General features: G+C 47.9%; 1 protein-coding gene across 2 annotated transcripts in view; it reads right to left on the bottom strand.

Annotated features, from left to right (window-relative positions):
* The window catches only part of NAGA (alpha-N-acetylgalactosaminidase), a 101,411-nt gene that overhangs the window by 46,312 nt on the left and 35,611 nt on the right, over positions 1–19,488 (bottom strand). The window lies entirely within an intron of this gene.

Genomic DNA, 19,488 nt, shown 5'->3' with positions numbered 1-19,488 from the left:
CAGATAAGTGACGAGGCCTCGCCAGAGGGGTAAAATTTTTAACTGCCTACGGCAAATTCATTAATATTACTGTGATACTAAATGAAATATGCAGAGGTCTATCTATCAGACTGTGTTTTTCATCTAAGAAAGTGGTTATCACTGCTCCAGGCAATTTACCAACAGGAATACTGAAGCGAAATCATTGATTTGGCATGTGGTCCCCTTAATTTCACATACTGCATTCCCATAGCCTGTAATGGGGACTGCTTTTGCTGAGACATTTATCAAATGCTTTGTTTATTGCAAATTTTGAAAATGTCATAATAGCATTTCAGTATGGCATTCTGTACTGTATATGTATTGTGCCACCAGAGCTGCGAATCATCCATAAACACCCTCCTCTTCTTATTCTGGTCAGTTGCATCCAGCACTCCTACCCCTTCTGGATGAGACCCACAGAGCAAAGGGGGTGGTTACTGTGGATCGTAGATGTGATCAGAGGCAATATATACAGAAAGAACCTTTAAATTGATGTTCTGTCAGCATGAAGATCCCCATTATTTATACCTGAGCGGCAGCCTCACCAGCTGACAATGAGTTTATTGCTCTCTGTACATCCTACTGATACATAATTTTAATACAGTAGCTCCCCTCAAATGTTTCCCTGCCCTGTATATTTGTAATGCTGCAATTGTATCTACTCAACTTTTGGGCAATTCCATTTGTGACACACACGACAAATGACTCACTGCAAGAATAATGATGATTATTTTTTTCATTAATAAAATATCAGAAGTTCTGCAAACTATGCTAGTTATAAACTATAATCATTCAGTTAACTGTTAAAGTAACAGGGAAGTTTAATTCGGTCATTATCAGAATTATACAGGTACAAATATTATGTGACAGACACGACACTGAACGGGAACAAAAATCCAGGATGCGTATAACTTCCTTCCAAATCATGAAACCTACAGTTCCATGACTTAACACTGAGAAGGATAGCGTTGTTGGCTTGGTTGGGTAAAGAAGATAAGAAATTTCAAGTATTTGTAAATATTTTATTAAACATCATTCCTGTGACAGACACGACATAGGAATTGAGACAGACACGACATGTTCCAAAATACTTGCAAAAACCATTTAAATCTGCCAATTAGACTACATCATTATCAAAGCTTACATCCTGAAAATACAGTTTAAGCCTATTATCAAATTGTGGCTCTGGTAAGATTCTTATAATCTGGTGTGTATCAATATAAACAGTTGTCAAATAAGGCACAAAATCACCACAGCTTTCCCCAGACTGCCATCTTGAATAAACAATGCTGCCAACCTATGATTTATGAAAAACAGGTGTTTATCATCTTTGGTTTTACAAAATATTAACTTCAGAGAATATACATTTTCACTACAAGATTAATTGTGCCACTTTCAGGAAGAGATGTTCTGGTTGACATAATCATGGAATTACCCTTTTACTCTGCCTGCCTGTATCTTCCCCACCCACACTGCTCATCAGACCACAGAGTTCGCCGCCAGCAGAGTGAACAGTTCTTACTGGGCACGTGCAGTACTGACTGGCAACAGGAGATCACATCAGCATTAAGCAGACAGCAGGAAGAAGAATAGACATCCTCAGAGAGACACGTTTTTACTTCACCTCTCTGGCACCTTAATCATTGATAAATTGATGACCAAATATGTTCTGTATCATAGCTATATATACAGTGATTCATTGGGTTGGTGTATCAGTGAAAAGAGTGGAGAAGTGGACCAGTGAAGAAGTTGCCCATCAGGGCTGCCATCAGAAATGATGGGGCCCGAGACTAACAAAATGGCCAGCACCACCCATGGCGCTCCACCCCTACGTAATATCACACATCATGATGAGTGTCGCGGACCGATTTACAGAGGTCTGATGCTTAGGAAAGGCTTGTTTTTAATATGTTCTCCCTGCACATCGGCCCGCTGTTGTTGCACAGCCTGGTGCAGCGCCAGGTATTGGTGGTTGGAGCCAGAGGCGGCGCCCCCTCGCTGTCCGGGACTTCAGATTGTGGCCCTGTAGCAACTAATCAGCTTCTACCCATCGTTATATAGAATGTACTTGATAAATACTACTTCAAAGCTAGTCTCCTTTTCTACTCTTTCCACTGCTTGGTACATCAACCTCACAGTATGTTTATTACTTTAGTCATAGATAATGATAAATAAACCATAGACTCCTAAATCATCTACTGTACACAGACTAATAGTGTAAAGGGGGTACACATGGAGAGATCCATTCTTAAAATCTAAGCAATCTGACTAGATTGCTTAGATTTTAAGCAAGGATCTCTCGTGTGTATGCCCCCCAGCAACAGCGATGCGCGACCCCGCACATCGCTATCGCCGGTCCTAGATTGTCCTGCATGCAGGCACAATCTAGCACATCGCTCATTTCACCCTTTGGGTGAAATGAGCGCCCCCCTCCGTCACCCCCCCTCGCTCAGCACACATCGCGCTGTGCTGAGCGGGGAGAGAGATGTGTGCTGAGCGGTCTGTGATAGATCGCTCAGCACACATCTCTGATCACATCTCCCCATGTGTACTAGGCTTTAGGGTTTATACACATGGATGCTGTCTTTAAACCTGTTAATCTAATCACACACTTCACAATAGCAGTTATATAGAAAACCTGATTTACAGGTTTGTGACCAAAGCCCAGTGAGGTAATTTCAGCATTCAACTCTTAAACCAAGTCTTAAAAAAGTCACATGATGGAAAGTCACATGTATATATCCATGTGCTGATGTTAATACTGTTCTCTGTGTGTGGACAAAGGGGGTCATTCCGACCCGCTCGCTCGCTGCAGTTTATCGCAGCGATCGGGTCAGAATTGCGCATGTGCCGGTGCCGCAGTGCGCCGGTGCACACCGGACGGCCGAAGACCGTCGATCAGTAGCGATCGCAGGGCGGGAGGGGGCTGGACGGCGGCGTTAAGCGTGGCTGGACCGTTTTTTGGGGGGGGGGGGGGGGGCAGGCCGCGCGGCTGCGTGACATCTCACGCAGCCGCTGCGGCCAGTGGCAGTGACGATCAACTCCCGGCCAGCCGCAGGATCTGTGCCGGCTGGGATTTACTCCACAAATACAAAAGCATCGCCGCTGTGCGGTGTTTTTGTATTTGTGCGGATGGGATTTACTCCACAAATACAAAAGCATCGCCGCTGTGCGATGTTTTTGTATTTGTGCGTGGCGTCCCCCCACATGTCAGGGAAGATGATCGTATCTGTGCTAAATTTAGCACAGCTACGATCAACTCGGAATGACCCCCAAAGTGCCGTAAATGGAAATTTGTCTATAACTAATTCTAAAATCATGTTGTTGGTTTTTTTTTTGGCAAACATTTAATAAGAAGCAAAATAATGCGGATTTATATAAGAATTGCAAAACATATAATTTATCACACCTCTGGCATGTTGCAGTGAAAACATAAAAAAATGTGATTTTTGTTCTTACCTTTAAAATCCTTTTTTCGTAGTCCATGGGGGAACCGGGATCACGATGGGTATTGGAGTCTGGGCACCAAATAGTTAATGTTCTTTACCCAACAGCACAGGCTCCCTCTCCCCTATATCTGGCCCAAGCCTAGGGGATCAGTTAACAAGCCCAAGGCAAGGAGCAAGAGGAAGGAGAAGACCCACACACACACACACACACACACACACATCAAACATACACACACAGAGATCAAACATACACAGTGAAGGTGAAGAGGGGAACCGCTAACAGTGCAAAAGCCTGCAAGCCAGGTGCATCAGGGCGGGCACCATGTGTCTCCCATGTACTCAGAGAAAAGGATTTTACATATATGGACAAAAATCCCCTTTTCTCTCACCCATGGGGAACATAGGTATCACCATGGGACATTCCGAAGCTGTCTCTCTAAGGGTGGGAAGCTCCCTTGCTGCACTATTTATTTATTAACAGTCTCTTTTATAGCGCAGCAAATTCCATTGCGCTTTACAACTGGACACAATGATAAAACAAAACTGGGTAATAAACAAGCAGTCATAGAGGTAGGAAGGCCCTGCTCGCAAGCTTACAATCTATGGCACTATGAACTCTACACCAGAAACTCACATCCGCAGTGGCGAGGGTATCAAAAGAAAACAATTTGATGAACATATGGGCAGTGGACCAAGGTACTGCTATACAGTGCCTCTATGTCGGGTCTCCCAAGAAGTACCCACTGCCCTAAAGGGGAAAGTGCACGCACCAAGGCAGTGACCAGAAGGTCCGCCAAGGAATAGGTATGGCGGAGCCACCTTGCCAAAGTCTGCTTAATGAACGGCAATTCCCGTTTGTTGAAGTCATACAAGACGAAGAGAATCAGATCTACTTAAGTCCCAGGTTCTGTCTACATAAATCCGGAGGACCTGTCCAACATCCTAGGAGGCCTGCTCTGAAAAAGCATTGGGACCCTGAAAGGACGGAACCACAATTTCCTGGTTGATATGGAACCTGAACAAAACGTTTGGAAGGTAACCCAGAGGTATCCGAAGGATGGCTCGGTCAGGATGGAAAATAAGAAAAGGAGAGTGCCAAGACAAGATGCTCGAATCCACCACTCTCCAGGATAATGTAATTGCAAGGAGGAAAACAGTTTAAACATGTAAACCAGGAAAGGTCAGATTGAAGAGCCTGCGGGACCAGTGACAAGTTCCATGGAGCCAGCAGTGGAATAAATAGAGGCTGTACATGCAGGAAACCATCCATAAAGATCTGCACATTAGGCAAAAGCGTCACATTACACTAGAAGAGGACTGAAAGAACTGAAATCTATACTTTAAAGAGATGAAAGGCAGAGGCCCAAGTCCAGACCCATCTGTAGAAAAGACAGGACTCGGGGTAGAACACCTGAGCTGCACACCAATCAAAGTAAGTCTTCCAGCCCTCTCCCTGCTGTCCCTAAAATCCCTCTACCTCTCTGTTGGACTACCCAATTTAAATATCTAGGCATCCTAATTACTAATGACCCTTCTGACCTCATCCATTAAATTTAGATCCGTTAATGCAGCTCATTACTTGTAAATCTAGGTCTTGGTGTAGGCTCCCACTGACGGTTACCGGCAAGGTCAATCTTATCAAAATTTTATTATTGCCCAAGAGTCTCTATATCCTCTTACAGTCTCCAGTTTATATATTTTCTGTATTTTTTAGAAAATTAAATAGTGTCCTGTCCTCCCTAGTTTGGGCTAACAAGCAACCTAGAGTTCAGTTCAATACTCTCACCAGAACTAGGACAGATGGTGGGCTGGCGATCCACAATTTGCAACTGTATTATTGTGCTGCTCAGATTGTACACATGAGAACCTGGCTACAGAATACCAATGAGTGTTCTTTGCAAAATGTATTTATCCACTGTTATTACCCTGGCCTCTCACCTACACAGGTTCTGCTAAGTGGTAATATTTCTAAGTTTTCTCCTCCCATTGTCTTTCAGGCTGCCAAGATTTGTCAGGCGCTACGGTGTAAACTAAATTTGATGCTCTTGACCTGGATACTCCCCTCTGGTACTCTCGCTGTCTCCCTGAGCTTCAGTCCTGGGATGGACGTCAGATGTGGTCCCCCAAGTCAGTAATATCAGTATCCCAATTATATTGCGAAGGTACACTGAAATCCTTCCAGCAACTGAAATTTGAGTTTCATTTACCCAACTCCTATTTTTATGGTTTCCTCCAACTTAGACATGCATTGCATGCACAATTTGGGGACGCCCCATCTATACTCCTTCCATATCCTGTTAAATCCTTTGTCATCAATCTGGGTCAAGCCAAAGTAATCTCGGTTGCTTTCCTATACCTCCTAGCTATGGTGGTCATTCCGAGTTGATCACTAGCTGCCATTGTTCGCAGCGCAGCGATCAGGCTAAAAAATAAGAATTTACTCACCGGTAATTCTATTTCTCGTAGTCCGTAGTGGATGCTGGGAACTCCGTAAGGACCATGGGGAATAGCGGGCTCCGAAGGAGGCTGGGCACTCTAGAAAGATTTCAGACTACCTGGTGTGCACTGGCTCCTCCCACTATGACCCTCCTCCAAGCCTCAGTTAGGATACTGTGCCCGGACGAGCGTACACAATAAGGAAGGATTTTGAATCCCGGGTAAGACTCATACCAGCCACACCAATCACACCGTACAACTCGTGATATGAAACCCAGTTAACAGTATGAAACAACTGAGCCTCTCAACAGATGGCTCAACAATAACCCGATTTAGTTAACAATAACTATGTACAAGTATTGCAGATAAACCGCACTTGGGATGGGCGCCCAGCATCCACTACGGACTACGAGAAATAGAATTACCGGTGAGTAAATTCTTATTTTCTCTGACGTCCTAGTGGATGCTGGGAACTCCGTAAGGACCATGGGGATTATACCAAAGCTCCCAAACGGGCGGGAGAGTGCGGATGACTCTGCAACACCGAATGAGAGAACTCCAGGTCCTCCTCAGCCAGGGTATCAAATTTATAGAATTTTGCAAACGTGTTTGCCCCTGACCAAGTAGCAGCTCGGCAAAGTTGTAAAGCCGAGACCCCTCGGGCAGCCGCCCAAGATGAGCCCACCTTCCTTGTGGAATGGGCATTGACAGATTTTGGCTGTGGCAAGCCTGCCACAGAATGTGCAAGTTGAATTGTACTAGAAATCCAACGAGCAATAGTCTGCTTAGAAGCAGGAGCACCCAGCTTGTTGGGTGCATATAGGATAAACAGCGAGTCAGTTTTTCTGACTCCAGCCGTCCTGGAAACATATATTTTCAGGGCCCTGACCACGTCTAACAACTTGGAGTCCTCCAAGTCCCTAGTGGCCGCAGGCACCACAATAGGCTGGTTCAAATGAAACGCTGACACCACCTTAGGGAGAAACTGGGGACGAGTCCTCAATTCTGCCCTATCCATATGGAAAATCAGATAAGGGCTTTTATAAGACAAAGCCGCCAATTCTGAAACTCGCCTGGCAGAAGCCAAGGCCAATAACATGACCACCTTCCACGTGAGATATTTCAGATCCACGGTTTTTAGTGGTTCAAACCAATGTGATTTTAAGAAACTCAACACCACGTTGAGATCCCAAGGTGCCACAGGAGGCACATATGGGGGCTGAATATGCAGCACTCCCTTTACAAATGTCTGAACTTCAAGTACTGAAGCTAGTTCTTTCTGAAAGAAAATCGATAGAGCCGAGATCTATACCTTAATGGAACCCAGTTTTAGGCCCATATTCACTCCTGCTTGCAGGAAATGCAGAAATCGACCTAGTTGAAATTCCTCAGTTGGGGCCTTTTCGGCCTCACACCATGCAACATATTTCCGCCATATGCGGTGATAATGATTTGCTGTAACCTCTTTCCTGGCTTTAATAAGCGTAGGAATGACTTCCTCCGGAATGCCCTTTTCTTTCAGGATCCGGCGTTCAACCGCCATGCCGTCAAACGCAGCCGCGGTAAGTCTTGGAACAGACAGGGCCCCTGCTGTAGCAGGTCTTGTCTTAGCGGCAGAGGCCACGGGTCCTCTGAGATCATCTCTTGAAGTTCCGGGTACCATGTTCTTCTTGGCCAATCCGGAACCACGAGAATTGTGTTTACTCCTCGCTTTCTTATTATTCTCAATACCTTTGGTATGAGAGGCAGCGGAGGGAACACATAAACTGACTGGTACACCCACGGTGTCACCAGAGCGTCCACAGCTATCGCTTGAGGGTCTCTTGACCTGGCGCAATACCTCTCTAGTTTTTTGTTTAGGCGGGACGCCATCATGTCCACCTGTGGACGACCCCACTGATGTACAATCATTTGGAAGACTTCTGGATGAAGTCCCCACTCTCCCGGGTGGAGGTCGTGTCTGCTGAGGAAGTCTGCTTCCCAGTTGTCCACTCCCGGAATGAACACTGCTGACAGTGCTAGTACATGATTTTCCGCCCATCGGAGAATTCTTGTGGCTTCTGTCATTGCCATCCTGCTTCTTGTGCCGCCCTGTCGATTCACATGGGCGACTGCCGTGATGTTGTCTGACTGGATCAGCACCGGCTGGTGTAGGAGCAGGGATTTTGCTTGACTTAGGGCATTGTAGATGGCCCTTAGTTCCAGAATATTTATGTGAAGGGAAGTCTCCTGACTTGTCCATAGTCCTTGGAAGTTTCTTCCCTTTGTGACTGCCCACCAGCCTCGCAGGCTGGCATCCGTGGTCACCAGGACCCAGTCCTGAATGCCGAATCTGCGACCCTCCAGAAGATGAGCACTCTGCAGCCACCACAGAAGAGACACAATGGTTCTTACAGACAGGGTTATCAAGCGATGCATCTGAAGATGCGATCCGGACCACTTGTCCAACAGGTCCCACTGAAAGATTCTGGCATGGAACCTGCCGAATGGAATTGCATCGTAAGAAGCTACCATCTTTCCCAGGACCCGCGTGCAGTGATGCACCGATACCTGTTTTGGTTTCAGGAGGTCTCTGACTAGAGAAGACAACTCCCTGGCTTTCTCCTCCGGGAGAAACTTTTTTCTGGACTGTGTCCAGAATCATCCCCAGGAACAGTAGACGTGTCGTCGGGACCAGCTGTGACTTTGGGATATTCAGAATCCAGCCGTGCTGGTTCAGCACTTCCTGAGATAGTGCTACTCCCACCAACAACTGTTCTTTGGACCGTGCCTTTATTAGGAGATCGTCCAAGTACGGGATAATTAAAACTCCCTTTCTTCGAAGGAGTATCATCATTTCCGCCATAACCTTGGTAAATACCCTTGGTGCCGTGGAGAGTCCAAACGGCAGCGTCTGGAATTGGTAATGGCAATCCTGTACCACAAATCTGAGGTACTCCTGGTGAGGATGGTAAATGGGGACATGCAGGTAAGCATCCTTGATGTCCAGGGAAACCATGTAATCCCCCTCGTCCAGGCTTGCAATAACCGCCCTGAGCGATTCCATCTTGAACTTGAATTTTTTTATGTACATGTTCAAGGACTTCAAATTTAAAATGGGTCTCACCGAACCGTCCGGCTTCGGTACCACAAATAGTGTGGAATAGTAACCCCGGCCTTGTTGAAGTAGGGGTACCTTGATTATCACCTGCTGGGAATACAGCTTGTGAATTGCCGCTAGCACCGCCTCCCTGTCTGAGGGAGCAATCGGCAAGGCAGATTTTAGGAACCGGTGGGGTGGAGCCGCCTCGAATTCCAGCATGTATCCCTGAGATACTACTTAAAGGATCCAGGGATCCACCTGTGAGCGAGCCCACTGATCGCTGAAATTTCTGAGGCGGGCCCCCACCGTACCTGGCTCCACCTGAGGAGCCCCACCGTCATGCGGCGGACTTGGAAGAGGAAGCGGGGGAGGACTTTTGTTCCTGGGAACCTGCTGTCTGTTGCAGCCTTTTTCCCCTACCTCTGCCTCTAGACAGAAAAGACCCTCCTTTTCCACGCTTGCTTTTCTGGGTCCGAAAGGACTGAACCTGATAAAATGGCGCCTTCTTAGGCTGTGAGGGAACATGGGGTAAAAATGCTGACTTCCCAGACGTTGCTGTGGAAACTAGGTCGGAGAGACCATCCCCAAATAATTCCTCCCCTTTATAAGGCAAAACTTCCATGTGCCTCTTGGAATCTGCATCTCCCGTCCACTGACGAGTCCATAAGCATCTCCTAGCAGAGATAGACAATGCACTTACTTTAGATGCCAGCCGGCAAATTTCCCTCTGTGCATCTCTCATATATAAGACTGAATCTTTTATATGGTCAATTGTTAGCAGAATAGTGTCTCTGTCTAGTGTGTCAATATTTTCTGACAGTTTTTCCGACCATGCAGCGGCAGCACTGCACATCCAAGCTGACGCAATAGCTGGTCTAAGTATAATGCCTGAGTGTGTGTATACAGACTTCAGGATTGCCTCCTGCTTTCTATCAGCAGGCTCCTTAAGGGCGGCCGTATCCTGAGAGGGTAGTGCCACCTTTTTTGACAAACGTGTGAGCGCTTTATCCACCCTAGGTGGTGTTTCCCAACGTGACCTATCCTCTGGCGGGAAAGGGAACGCCATTAGTACCTTCTTAGGAATTACAAATTTTTTTATCAGGGAAAAGCCACGCTTCTTCACACACTTCATTTAGTTCATCTGATGGGGGAAAAACTACGGGTAGTTTTTTCTCCCCAAACATAATACCCTTTTTTGTGGTACCTGGATGTAAATCAGAAATGTTTAACACCTCTTTCATTGCCTCAATCATGCAGTGAAAGGCCCTGACAGGCATTAGGTTTGACTCATCGTCGTCGACACTGTTATCAGTATCCGTGTCGACATCCGGGTCTGCAAACTGAGGTAGCGGGCGTTTTAGAGCCCCTGACGACCCCTGAGGCACCTGGACAGGCACGAGCTGAGATCCCAGCTGTCCCACATTTGGCATGTCGTCAAATTTCTTATGTAAAGAATCTATACGTGCACTCATTTCTTTCCATAAGTTCATCCACTCGGGTGTCTGCCCCGCAGGGGGTGACGTCCCTTCAAAATGCATCTGCTCCGCCTCCACCTCATTATCCTCATCAAACATGTTGACACAGCCGTACCGACACACCCCACACACACAGGGAATGCTCAACAGAGGACAGGACCCACAAAAAGCCCTTTGGGGGGACAGAGTGAGAGTATGCCAGCACACACCAGAGCGCTATATATATACAGGGACTAACTGAGTTATGTCCCTAATAGCTGCTTTTCATATAATATATGTATATATACTGCCAAATTTAATGCCCCCCCCCCCCTCTCTTTTCCCTCTTACTGTTACTGTATATTGCAGGGAAGAGCCAGGGAGCTTCCTTCCAGCCGAGCTGTGAGGGAAAAATGGCGCCAGTGTGCTGAGGAGATAGGCTCCGCCCCTTTTTCGCGGCCTATTCTCCCGCTTTTTATGGAATTCTGGCAGGGGTATTTACCTCATATATAGCCTCTGGGGCTATATATTGAGGTATTTTAGCCAGCCAAGGTGTTATTATTGCTGCCTCAGGGGGCCCCCCCCCCCAGCGCCCTGCACCCTCAGTGACCGGAGTGTGAAGTGTGAGAGGAGCAATGGCGCACAGCTGCAGTGCTGTGCACTACCTTGGTGAAGACAGAGTCTTCATGCCGCCGATTTTCCGGACCATCTTCTTGCTTCTGGCTCTGTAAGGGGGACGGCGGCGCGGCTCCGGGACCGAACACCAAGGACTGGGCCTGCGGTCGATCCCTCTGGAGCTAATGGTGTCCAGTAGCCTAAGAAGCCCAATCCGGCTGCAAGCAGGCGAGTTCGCTTCTTCTCCCCTTAGTCCCTCGCTGCAGTGAGCCTGTTGCCAGCAGGTCTCACTGAAAATAAAAAACCTAAGTCTATTCTTTCTAAGAGCTCAGGAGAGCCCCTAGTGTGCATCCAACCTCGGCCGGGCACGAATTCTAACTGAGGCTTGGAGGAGGGTCATAGTGGGAGGAGCCAGTGCACATCAGGTAGTCTGAAATCTTTCTAGAGTGCCCAGCCTCCTTCGGAGCCCGCTATTCCCCATGGTCCTTACGGAGTTCCCAGCATCCACTAGGACGTCAGAGAAATCGGCATTTCTGCGCATGCGTACGGGCCGCAGTGCGCACTCGCTACGTACTTTCACAAAAAACGATGCCGTTTTACACAAGGGCGAGCGACTCTTTTCCGTCGCTCTGCTGATCGGTGAGTGATTGACAGGAATGGGGCGTTTCTGAAAGGTAACTGACCTTTTCCGGGAGTGTGCTAAAAAACGCAGGCATGTCTGGTAAAAAAGCAGGTGTGCCTGGGGAAACAGGGGAGTGGCTGGCCAAACGCATGTGTTTGTGACGTCAAAACAGGAACTAAACAGACTGAAGTGATCGAAAGAAAGAAGTAGGTCTGCAGCCACTCTGAAACTGCTTGAAAAAAAAATAACCCCGTAATCTTTTCGTTCGCACTTCTGCTAAGCTAAGATACACTCCCAGAGGGCGGCGGCTTAGCGTTTGTACTGCTGCTAAAAGCAGCTAGCGAGCGATCAACTCGGAATGAGGGCCTGTATTTCATGCTGACCCGCTCTCTAGACTTTGTGTGAGGTGGGAGGGTGATCTTGGTCCCATTGAAGAGGAAGAGTGGGATTGTGCTCAGCAATACCCACGCTCTGCTACACTATTAAATTCCAACAGATTCAGTTTTTTATTTTACACAGGTCCTACATGACCCCAGCTAGTTTGGTTAAGATGGGGAATGGGAGTTCTGGTATTTGTCCTAAGTGTGCTACTGCCACTGGCACTTTTTGGCATCTCCTTTGGGAGTGATCGCCTATCTACTTACCCTGTGCAACGATCCCTGTGATGCTGGAGCCGGCTTTGACGTCAGACATCCGCCCTCCGTTCTCCTGGACACGCCTGCGTTTTCCTCACCACTCCCCGAAAACGGCTCCAAACGGTCCGGATCCGCCCTGGAACGCCTTCTTCCTGTCAATATTCTTTGTGGTCGGCTCTGCGACCGCTTCCTTCGTTACCTGCGACGTAACCCGGCGACCCGTCGCCGCACAATGGCGCGCATGCGCAATGCGGCCGCAGCGCATGCGCATTACGTACCCGTTCGCACCGCAGCGATAAACCGCTGCGTGCAAACGGGTCGGAATGACCCCCCCATGTGCAGTGCAGGTGGGGCAGATATAACATGTGCAGAGGGATAAAGCAGCCAGTATTTACCCTGCATAGAAATAAAATAACCCACCCAAATCTAACTCTCTCTGCACATGTAATATCTGCCACATGGGTTTGCCCATTAGAGAAAGAGTTTGCTGCTGCGATCAGGTCTGAATTAGGCCCTATGTTACATACAAGTGTTATTCCACATCAAATAAACACAGGTTTCAGACTGACCATTTCATATTGTAATAAAATTTGGTATTATAAATGCTGCCATGGGTGTAAAGAAAACCCCAAAATCTTAGGCTGATATGTTTAACGGGTTTTAATTTATAAGCCATTAAACCTGCAATTTTTTCACAAAAATGTGCTACAGTATTAACGTTTTTTAAATTGCATTTGCAGCTCACCTAAATGAGCTACAGAGTTGGGTAAGGTCTCATTTTAAACCTATTTTTATGGACTTTAATATGATGTATAACAGCAATATGTTCCCATAAAAATGAAAAATGCAAATATTTTCAAAAACATTTTGATTCACAAAAAGCCAATATTTAACATTGAAAAAAAAAAATCACAAAATTGATCAATCTGTTAATAAATCATGATGGGATCACTTGCTATAAGAGCTTTCATTTTTCAGTGTTTCATGAAAATAAGATTTTAAATTACCTACCGGTAAATCCTTTTCTCGTAGTCCATAAGGGATACTGGGGTCACTTAGTACGATGGGGTATAGATGGGGTTCAAAGGAGCAGGTGCATTTTAAATTCTTCAAACAGAGTGTGCCGGCTCCTCTCCTCTATGCCCTCCCCCACAGCCCAGTCTAAAAAAACTGTGCCCGAAGGAGATGGACATACTTGAGAGGAGGAAACATGACAAGACAACGAGTGGTGAGAGTAAAGAACCAGCACACAGCAAAACAAACAAACTAGCAACAGCCAGTGAAAACAGAAACAGCAACAGCAGAATCAACTTCACACAAGAACAAAACCTTCAGGAAAAGTCGAAGCACAGAGGCGGGCGCCAAGTATCCCTTATGGGCTACGAGAAAAGGATTTACTGGTAGGTAATTAAAATCCTATTTTCTCTATCATCCATAAGGGATACTGGGGTCACTTAGTACGACGGAGACGTCCCAAAGCTCCCAAAACGGGTGGGAACGTGGTGAGACGTCTGCTACACCGTATGTCCGAATTGGACATCCTCTTTAGCCAGGGTATCAAACCTGTAGAACTTGACAAACGTGTTTGTCCCTGACCAGGTACCGGCCCGGCATAGTTGCAAAGCTGAGACACCATGGGCAGCCGCCCAGGAAGAACCCACCGACCTAGTAAAGTGGGCCTTGACAGACCGAGGAATAGGCAAGGCCGCCGAAGCGTTAACCTGTTGAATAGTAAGGCTAATCCAAGGGGCAATCGACTTCTTTGAAGCAGGACAACCCTTTTTGTAAGCATCATACAGCACAAAGAGGGAATCCGATTTTCGGACAGCAGCTGTTCTACTGACATAAATCTTCAGGGCTCGCACCACATCCAAGGACTCAGGATTGGAAGAAGTGGTTGAAGCCGCCGGAGCCACAATAGGCTGATTCAGGTGGATGCAGAAACCACCTTAGGCAAGAACTGTTGACGAGTCCTGAGCTCCGCTCTGTCCTCATGAAAGACTAAGTAGGGACTCTTGCAGTACAAAGCTTTAAGTTCTGAAACACGCTTAGCTGAAGTCAATGCCAATAGCATAACAGTCTTCCACGTAAGATATTTGTCCTCAACTGACATCAGTGGTTCAAACCAAGAGGATTGCAGAAAGGTCAAAACCACGTTAAGCTCCCAAGGTGCCATGGGCGGCACAAAGGGAGGCTGGATGTGAAGGATACCCTGTAGGAACGTCTGGACTTCAGGCAAAGCAGCCAATTTATTCTGAAAAAAAATGGACAAGGCCGAGATCTGAACTTTTATGAAGCCCAACCTTAGGCCCATATCCACACCAGCCTGCAAGAAACGCAAAACGTGCCCCAAGTTGAAATCAGCAGACGGATACCTTCAGCCCTCACATCAGGATACGTATCGTTTCCAGATATGATGGTAATGCTTTAACGCGACAGCCTTCCTGGCCTGAATCATGGTTGCAATAACCTTATCCGGAATACCCTTCTCATCTAGAAGGTTCAGCTCAACCGCCATGCTGTTAAACACAGCCACCGTAAGTCCGGATAGATGAACGGCCCTTGCTGAAGAAGATCCTCCCACAGAGGAAGAGGCCAGGGGTCTTCGATTGCCATGGCCAGAAGATCTGCGTACCAAACTCTTCGAGGCCAATCGGGGGCAATGAGAATTGTCTGAACTCCCTCCCTCCTGATTCTTTTTAGAACCCTGGGGAGTAACGGAATCAGGGGAAACAGGTAAACCAGCTGGTAAACTCACGGCGTTGTCAGCACGTCCACTGCCGCCACCAGAGGGTCCCTTGTCCTGGAGCAATAGCACAGCAGCTTTTTGTTGAGTCGAGAGGCCATCAGATCGATCTGCAGACTGTTATCAGTCGAAATACCTGCGGATGGAGTCCCCACTCTCCTGGGTGTAGGTCGTGACGACTTAGGAAGTCCGCCTCCCAGTTGTCCACTTCCGGAATGAATATGGCCGATACTGCCCTTGCATTCCTTTCTACACAGAGAAGTATCTTGGATACCTTCCGCATGCAGGCCCTGCTCTTTGTCCCTCCCTGCCGATTGCCGTATGCCACTGCCGAGGCTTTGCCCGACTGAACCTGAATGGCTTGACCTTGAAGCAGAGGAGACGCCTGCAGCAGAGCATTCTCCACTACCGGAATGAATATGGTTGATACTGCCCTTGCATTCCTTTCTACCCACAGGAGTATCTTGGATACCTCCCGCATGCAGGCCCTGCTCTTTGTCTCCCCCTGCCGACTGCCGTGGCGTTGTCTAACTGAACCTGAATGGCTTGACCTTGAAGCAGAGGAGACGCCTGCAGCAGAGCATTGTAGATCGCCGTGAGTTCCAGTATGTTTACTGAAAGAACGGCTTCGTGGCTTGACCACCTACCTGCCCTGGAACTGTGCCCCTTGGGTGACAGCGCCCCAACCTCGAAGGCTCACATCCATGGTTAAGAGAATCTAGTCCTAGATCCCGAAGCTCCGACCCTCCAAAAGGATGGAGGGTTGCAGCCACCACAGGAGAGAAATTCTTGCCTGCGGTGAGACACGTATGACCTGGTGTATCTGTAGACCCGACCATTTCTTCAGGTGATCCAGTTGGAATGTCCTCGCATGGAATCTGCCGAACTGAATGGCCTTGTAGGAGGCCACCATCTTTCCCAACAGGTGGGTGCAAAGATGTACAGAGATCCGGTTCGGCTGCAAAACCGCTCAAATTAACTCCTGAAGCGTCCTTGCCTTGTCTGCAGGAAGATTTTCTGAGCCACCATGTCCAATATCTTCCCTAGGAACTGGAGACGCTGGGTCGGCTCGAGGTGGGATTTTTGTAAGTTTAGAATCCAACCGTGGTGTGTCAGCAGTGTTGTCATGCCACAGATGCTGTCCAACAGTTGTTCCTTTAATCTTACTTTTATCAATAGATCGTCCAGGTAGGGGACAATGGGGGTCATTCCGAGTTGATCACTCGCTAGCTACTTTGAGCAGCCGTGCAAACGCATATTCGCCGCCCACGGGGGAGTGTATTTTCGCTTTGTAAGTGTGCAAAGGCCTGTGCTGCCGAGCAGTACAAAAACATTTTGTGCAGAACAAGACCAGCCCTGTAGTTACTTATCCTGTGCGATGAATCCAGCGACGGAGGTCCCGGAATTGATGTCAGACACCCGCTCTGCAAACGCCTGGACACGCCTGCGTTTTCCAAACACTCCCAGAAAACAGTCAGTTGACACCCATAAACGCCCTCTTTCTGTCAATCTCCTTGCGATCGGCTGTGCAAATAGAGTCTTCGCTAGATCCAGTGCACAAAAACGATGCTCTTTGCACCCGTACGACGCATGTGCGCATTGTGGCGCATATGCATGCGCAGGTTTGCCAAATTTTTACCTGTGTTGCGAAAATCATCAGCGAGCGATCAACTCGGAATGACCCCCAATGTTCACTCCCTGAATCCTGAGTTGGAACATCATTTTCGCCATCACTTTTGTGAAAACCCTTGGAGCCGTGGACAGGCCGAAGGGCAGCGCCTGGAACTGGTAGTGTTCGTCCAGCAGACCTGAGGTAGGCTTGATGAGGCGGCCATATCGGAATATGGAGGTATGTGTCCTTTATGTCCAGAGAGACCAAGAATTCCCCCTCCTCCAGACCTGAGATCACTGCTCTCAGAGACTCCATTTTGAACCGGAAAACCCGCAGATATGTGTTTAAAGATTTGAGGTTCAAAATGAGTCTCACTGAACAGTCTGGTTTTGGTACCACAAACAGGCTGGAGTAATATCCCTTGCCCTGTTGTTGAAGTGGCACTGGAACAATGACTTGAGTGTGAACCAATTTTTGAATGGCCTCCTGTAGCATAAGGCGCATGTCCTCAGAAGCCAGTAAGCCCGATCTGAAAAAAACTGTGAGGCGGAGAACTGTCGAACTCCAGTTTGGTAGCCCTGGGGTATCAGGTCTTTTACCCAAGCATCCTGGCAGGAGCTTCTCTAAATAAGGCTGAAGAACCTCAGACGAGCTCCCACCCTGAGATCCCCCATGAGCAGAGGGACACCGTCATGCTTTTGAGGAGACAGGATCCAGTGGTGGCAGGCTTACGTGACTTACCTCTGGAGCCTCTTTCTGCATTTGAGGCACCTCTGGCATCTCCCTTAAAGCCACCAGCTCAGTGACAGATGGACCTCCGGACACAAGGAGATCATTTGAGACCTGATCCAGTGAGGCAGGCCGTCCCACTTGGCAAGAATCAATTTCTGTAGAGGGCGGGAATGGAATTGAGCGTACTCCACCATCTCGAAGGCCGACACCATGAGACCTAGCACTTGCATCGCCGAATGTATCGACACTTGCGGACGAGATAGGAAGCATCAAATCCTGTCCTGAAGCTTCAGGACCTTCTCCTGAGACAAGATCAACCGCTGGTTGTGAGTGTCTAACAACGCCCCAAGGTGCACCATGCTCTGCGCAGGGACCAGGGAGGATTTCTTCCAGTTGATGAGCCACCCGTGGGCTTGCAGAAACTGGATAGTCAGATCCAGATGGCGTAGGAGAATTTCTGGGGAACCTGACCCCTTGACGGTGGAGTACAGCCGTCATTACCGCCATGACCTTGGTGAAGACTCGCGGGGCCGTGGTCAAACCAAAAGGTAACGCCGAAATTGGTAATGGAGGTTGCCAACAGCGAACCTCAGATATTGCTGATGTGATATTGCAATAGGAATATGCAGGTAAGCATCCTGTATGTCCAGGGAAACCATTTAATCCCCTGGTTCCAAAGCCAGAACAATAGAGCGAATGGTTTCCATATGAAACTTGGAGACTCTCACAAATTTGTTTAAGGACTTGAAGTTGAGAATGGGCCGAGAGGACCCATTCGGTTTCGGGACTAGGAATAGCGGTGAATAGTACCCATTGCCTCTCTCAGCCAGAGGCACCTGTACTACCACTCCTGTGTCCAGGAGGGACTGTACCACCGAATGAAGAGTTTTTGCCTTCACCTGATCTGAAGGGACGTCTGTCAGGCAAAAACGATGAGGGGGACGATTCTTGAAGGATACTGCGTAACCTCGAGTGACGACTTCCCGTACCAATGCATCGGAAAGTGGTCTTCAACCATTCCTGGGTAAACCCTAGAAGTCGGTCCCCCACCCTGGGATCCCCCAGAGGGAGGACCGCCCCGTCATGCAGCAGGCTTGTCCATTTTGGTAGCAGGCTGACGGGCAGCCCAGGCCCGTTTAGGATTGGGCTTAGCGGTTTTGGAAGTGCAAGCCTGTTTCGGGTACGCCTGACCTTTTGCTTTACCTTAAGGACGAAAAGGAGCGAAATGAAGTACTCTTAGCCTTCGGTACCGAAGGAGCAGTACTAGGCAGACACGCTGTTTTAGCCGAGGCTAAGTCAGCCACTATCTTGTTGAGATCCTCCCCAAAAAGAATGTCTCCCTTAAAAGGGAGCACCTCCAGTGTTTTCTTAGAGTCCAGATCCGCAGACCAGGACCGTAACCATAGAATCTGGTGAGCCAAAATGGACGTAGTAGCAGCTTTGGCCGCCAGGATACCGGCATCAGAAGCCGCCTCCTTAATATAATGAGATTATGTGACAATATAGGAGAAACATTGTCTAGCATTATCAGAAAAGTTGGATGGCAGCTCTGTTTCCACCTCTGAGTCCTGAGCCCACGCTTCAATAGCCTCTGCAGCCCATGTTGCTGCAATAGTGGGCCGATGCGCAGCACCTGCTAGGGTGTAAAACGCTTTTAAGCAACCCTCCACACGCTTATCCGTCGGTTCTTACAGAGAAGTGACGGTAGTTACAGGCAGAGCCGAGGACACCACCAGCCGCGCCACTTGCGAATCCACTGGCGGGGGTGTTTCCCAATTTTTACTTAGCTCCGCGGCGAGAGGATATCTTCTTGTGAGGTGTGAATTTCTTTCCTGGATTTTCCCAGGATTCCTGACGTATTTCAACTAAATGGTCAGAATGAGGTAAAACCTGTTTAATAACCTTCTGACGTTTAAATCTATACGGTTTCTTGGAGGTAGCATCAGGCTCTGGGTCATCAGTAATTTGAAGAATTAGCCTGATAGCCTCCAATAAGTCAGGAACATCCACTTGAGAGACCAATTCCCCATCAGAATTATCTGGATCAGTGTCTGTGGGATCAGTATATACGCCTTCTTCATCAG

The sequence above is a fragment of the Pseudophryne corroboree genome, chromosome 7 (genome assembly GCF_028390025.1).
Source record: "Pseudophryne corroboree isolate aPseCor3 chromosome 7, aPseCor3.hap2, whole genome shotgun sequence".
NCBI lineage: Eukaryota > Metazoa > Chordata > Amphibia > Anura > Myobatrachidae > Pseudophryne > Pseudophryne corroboree.
Note: the sequence above shows the minus strand (reverse complement) of the source record. Positions and strands in the feature narration are given on the sequence as shown.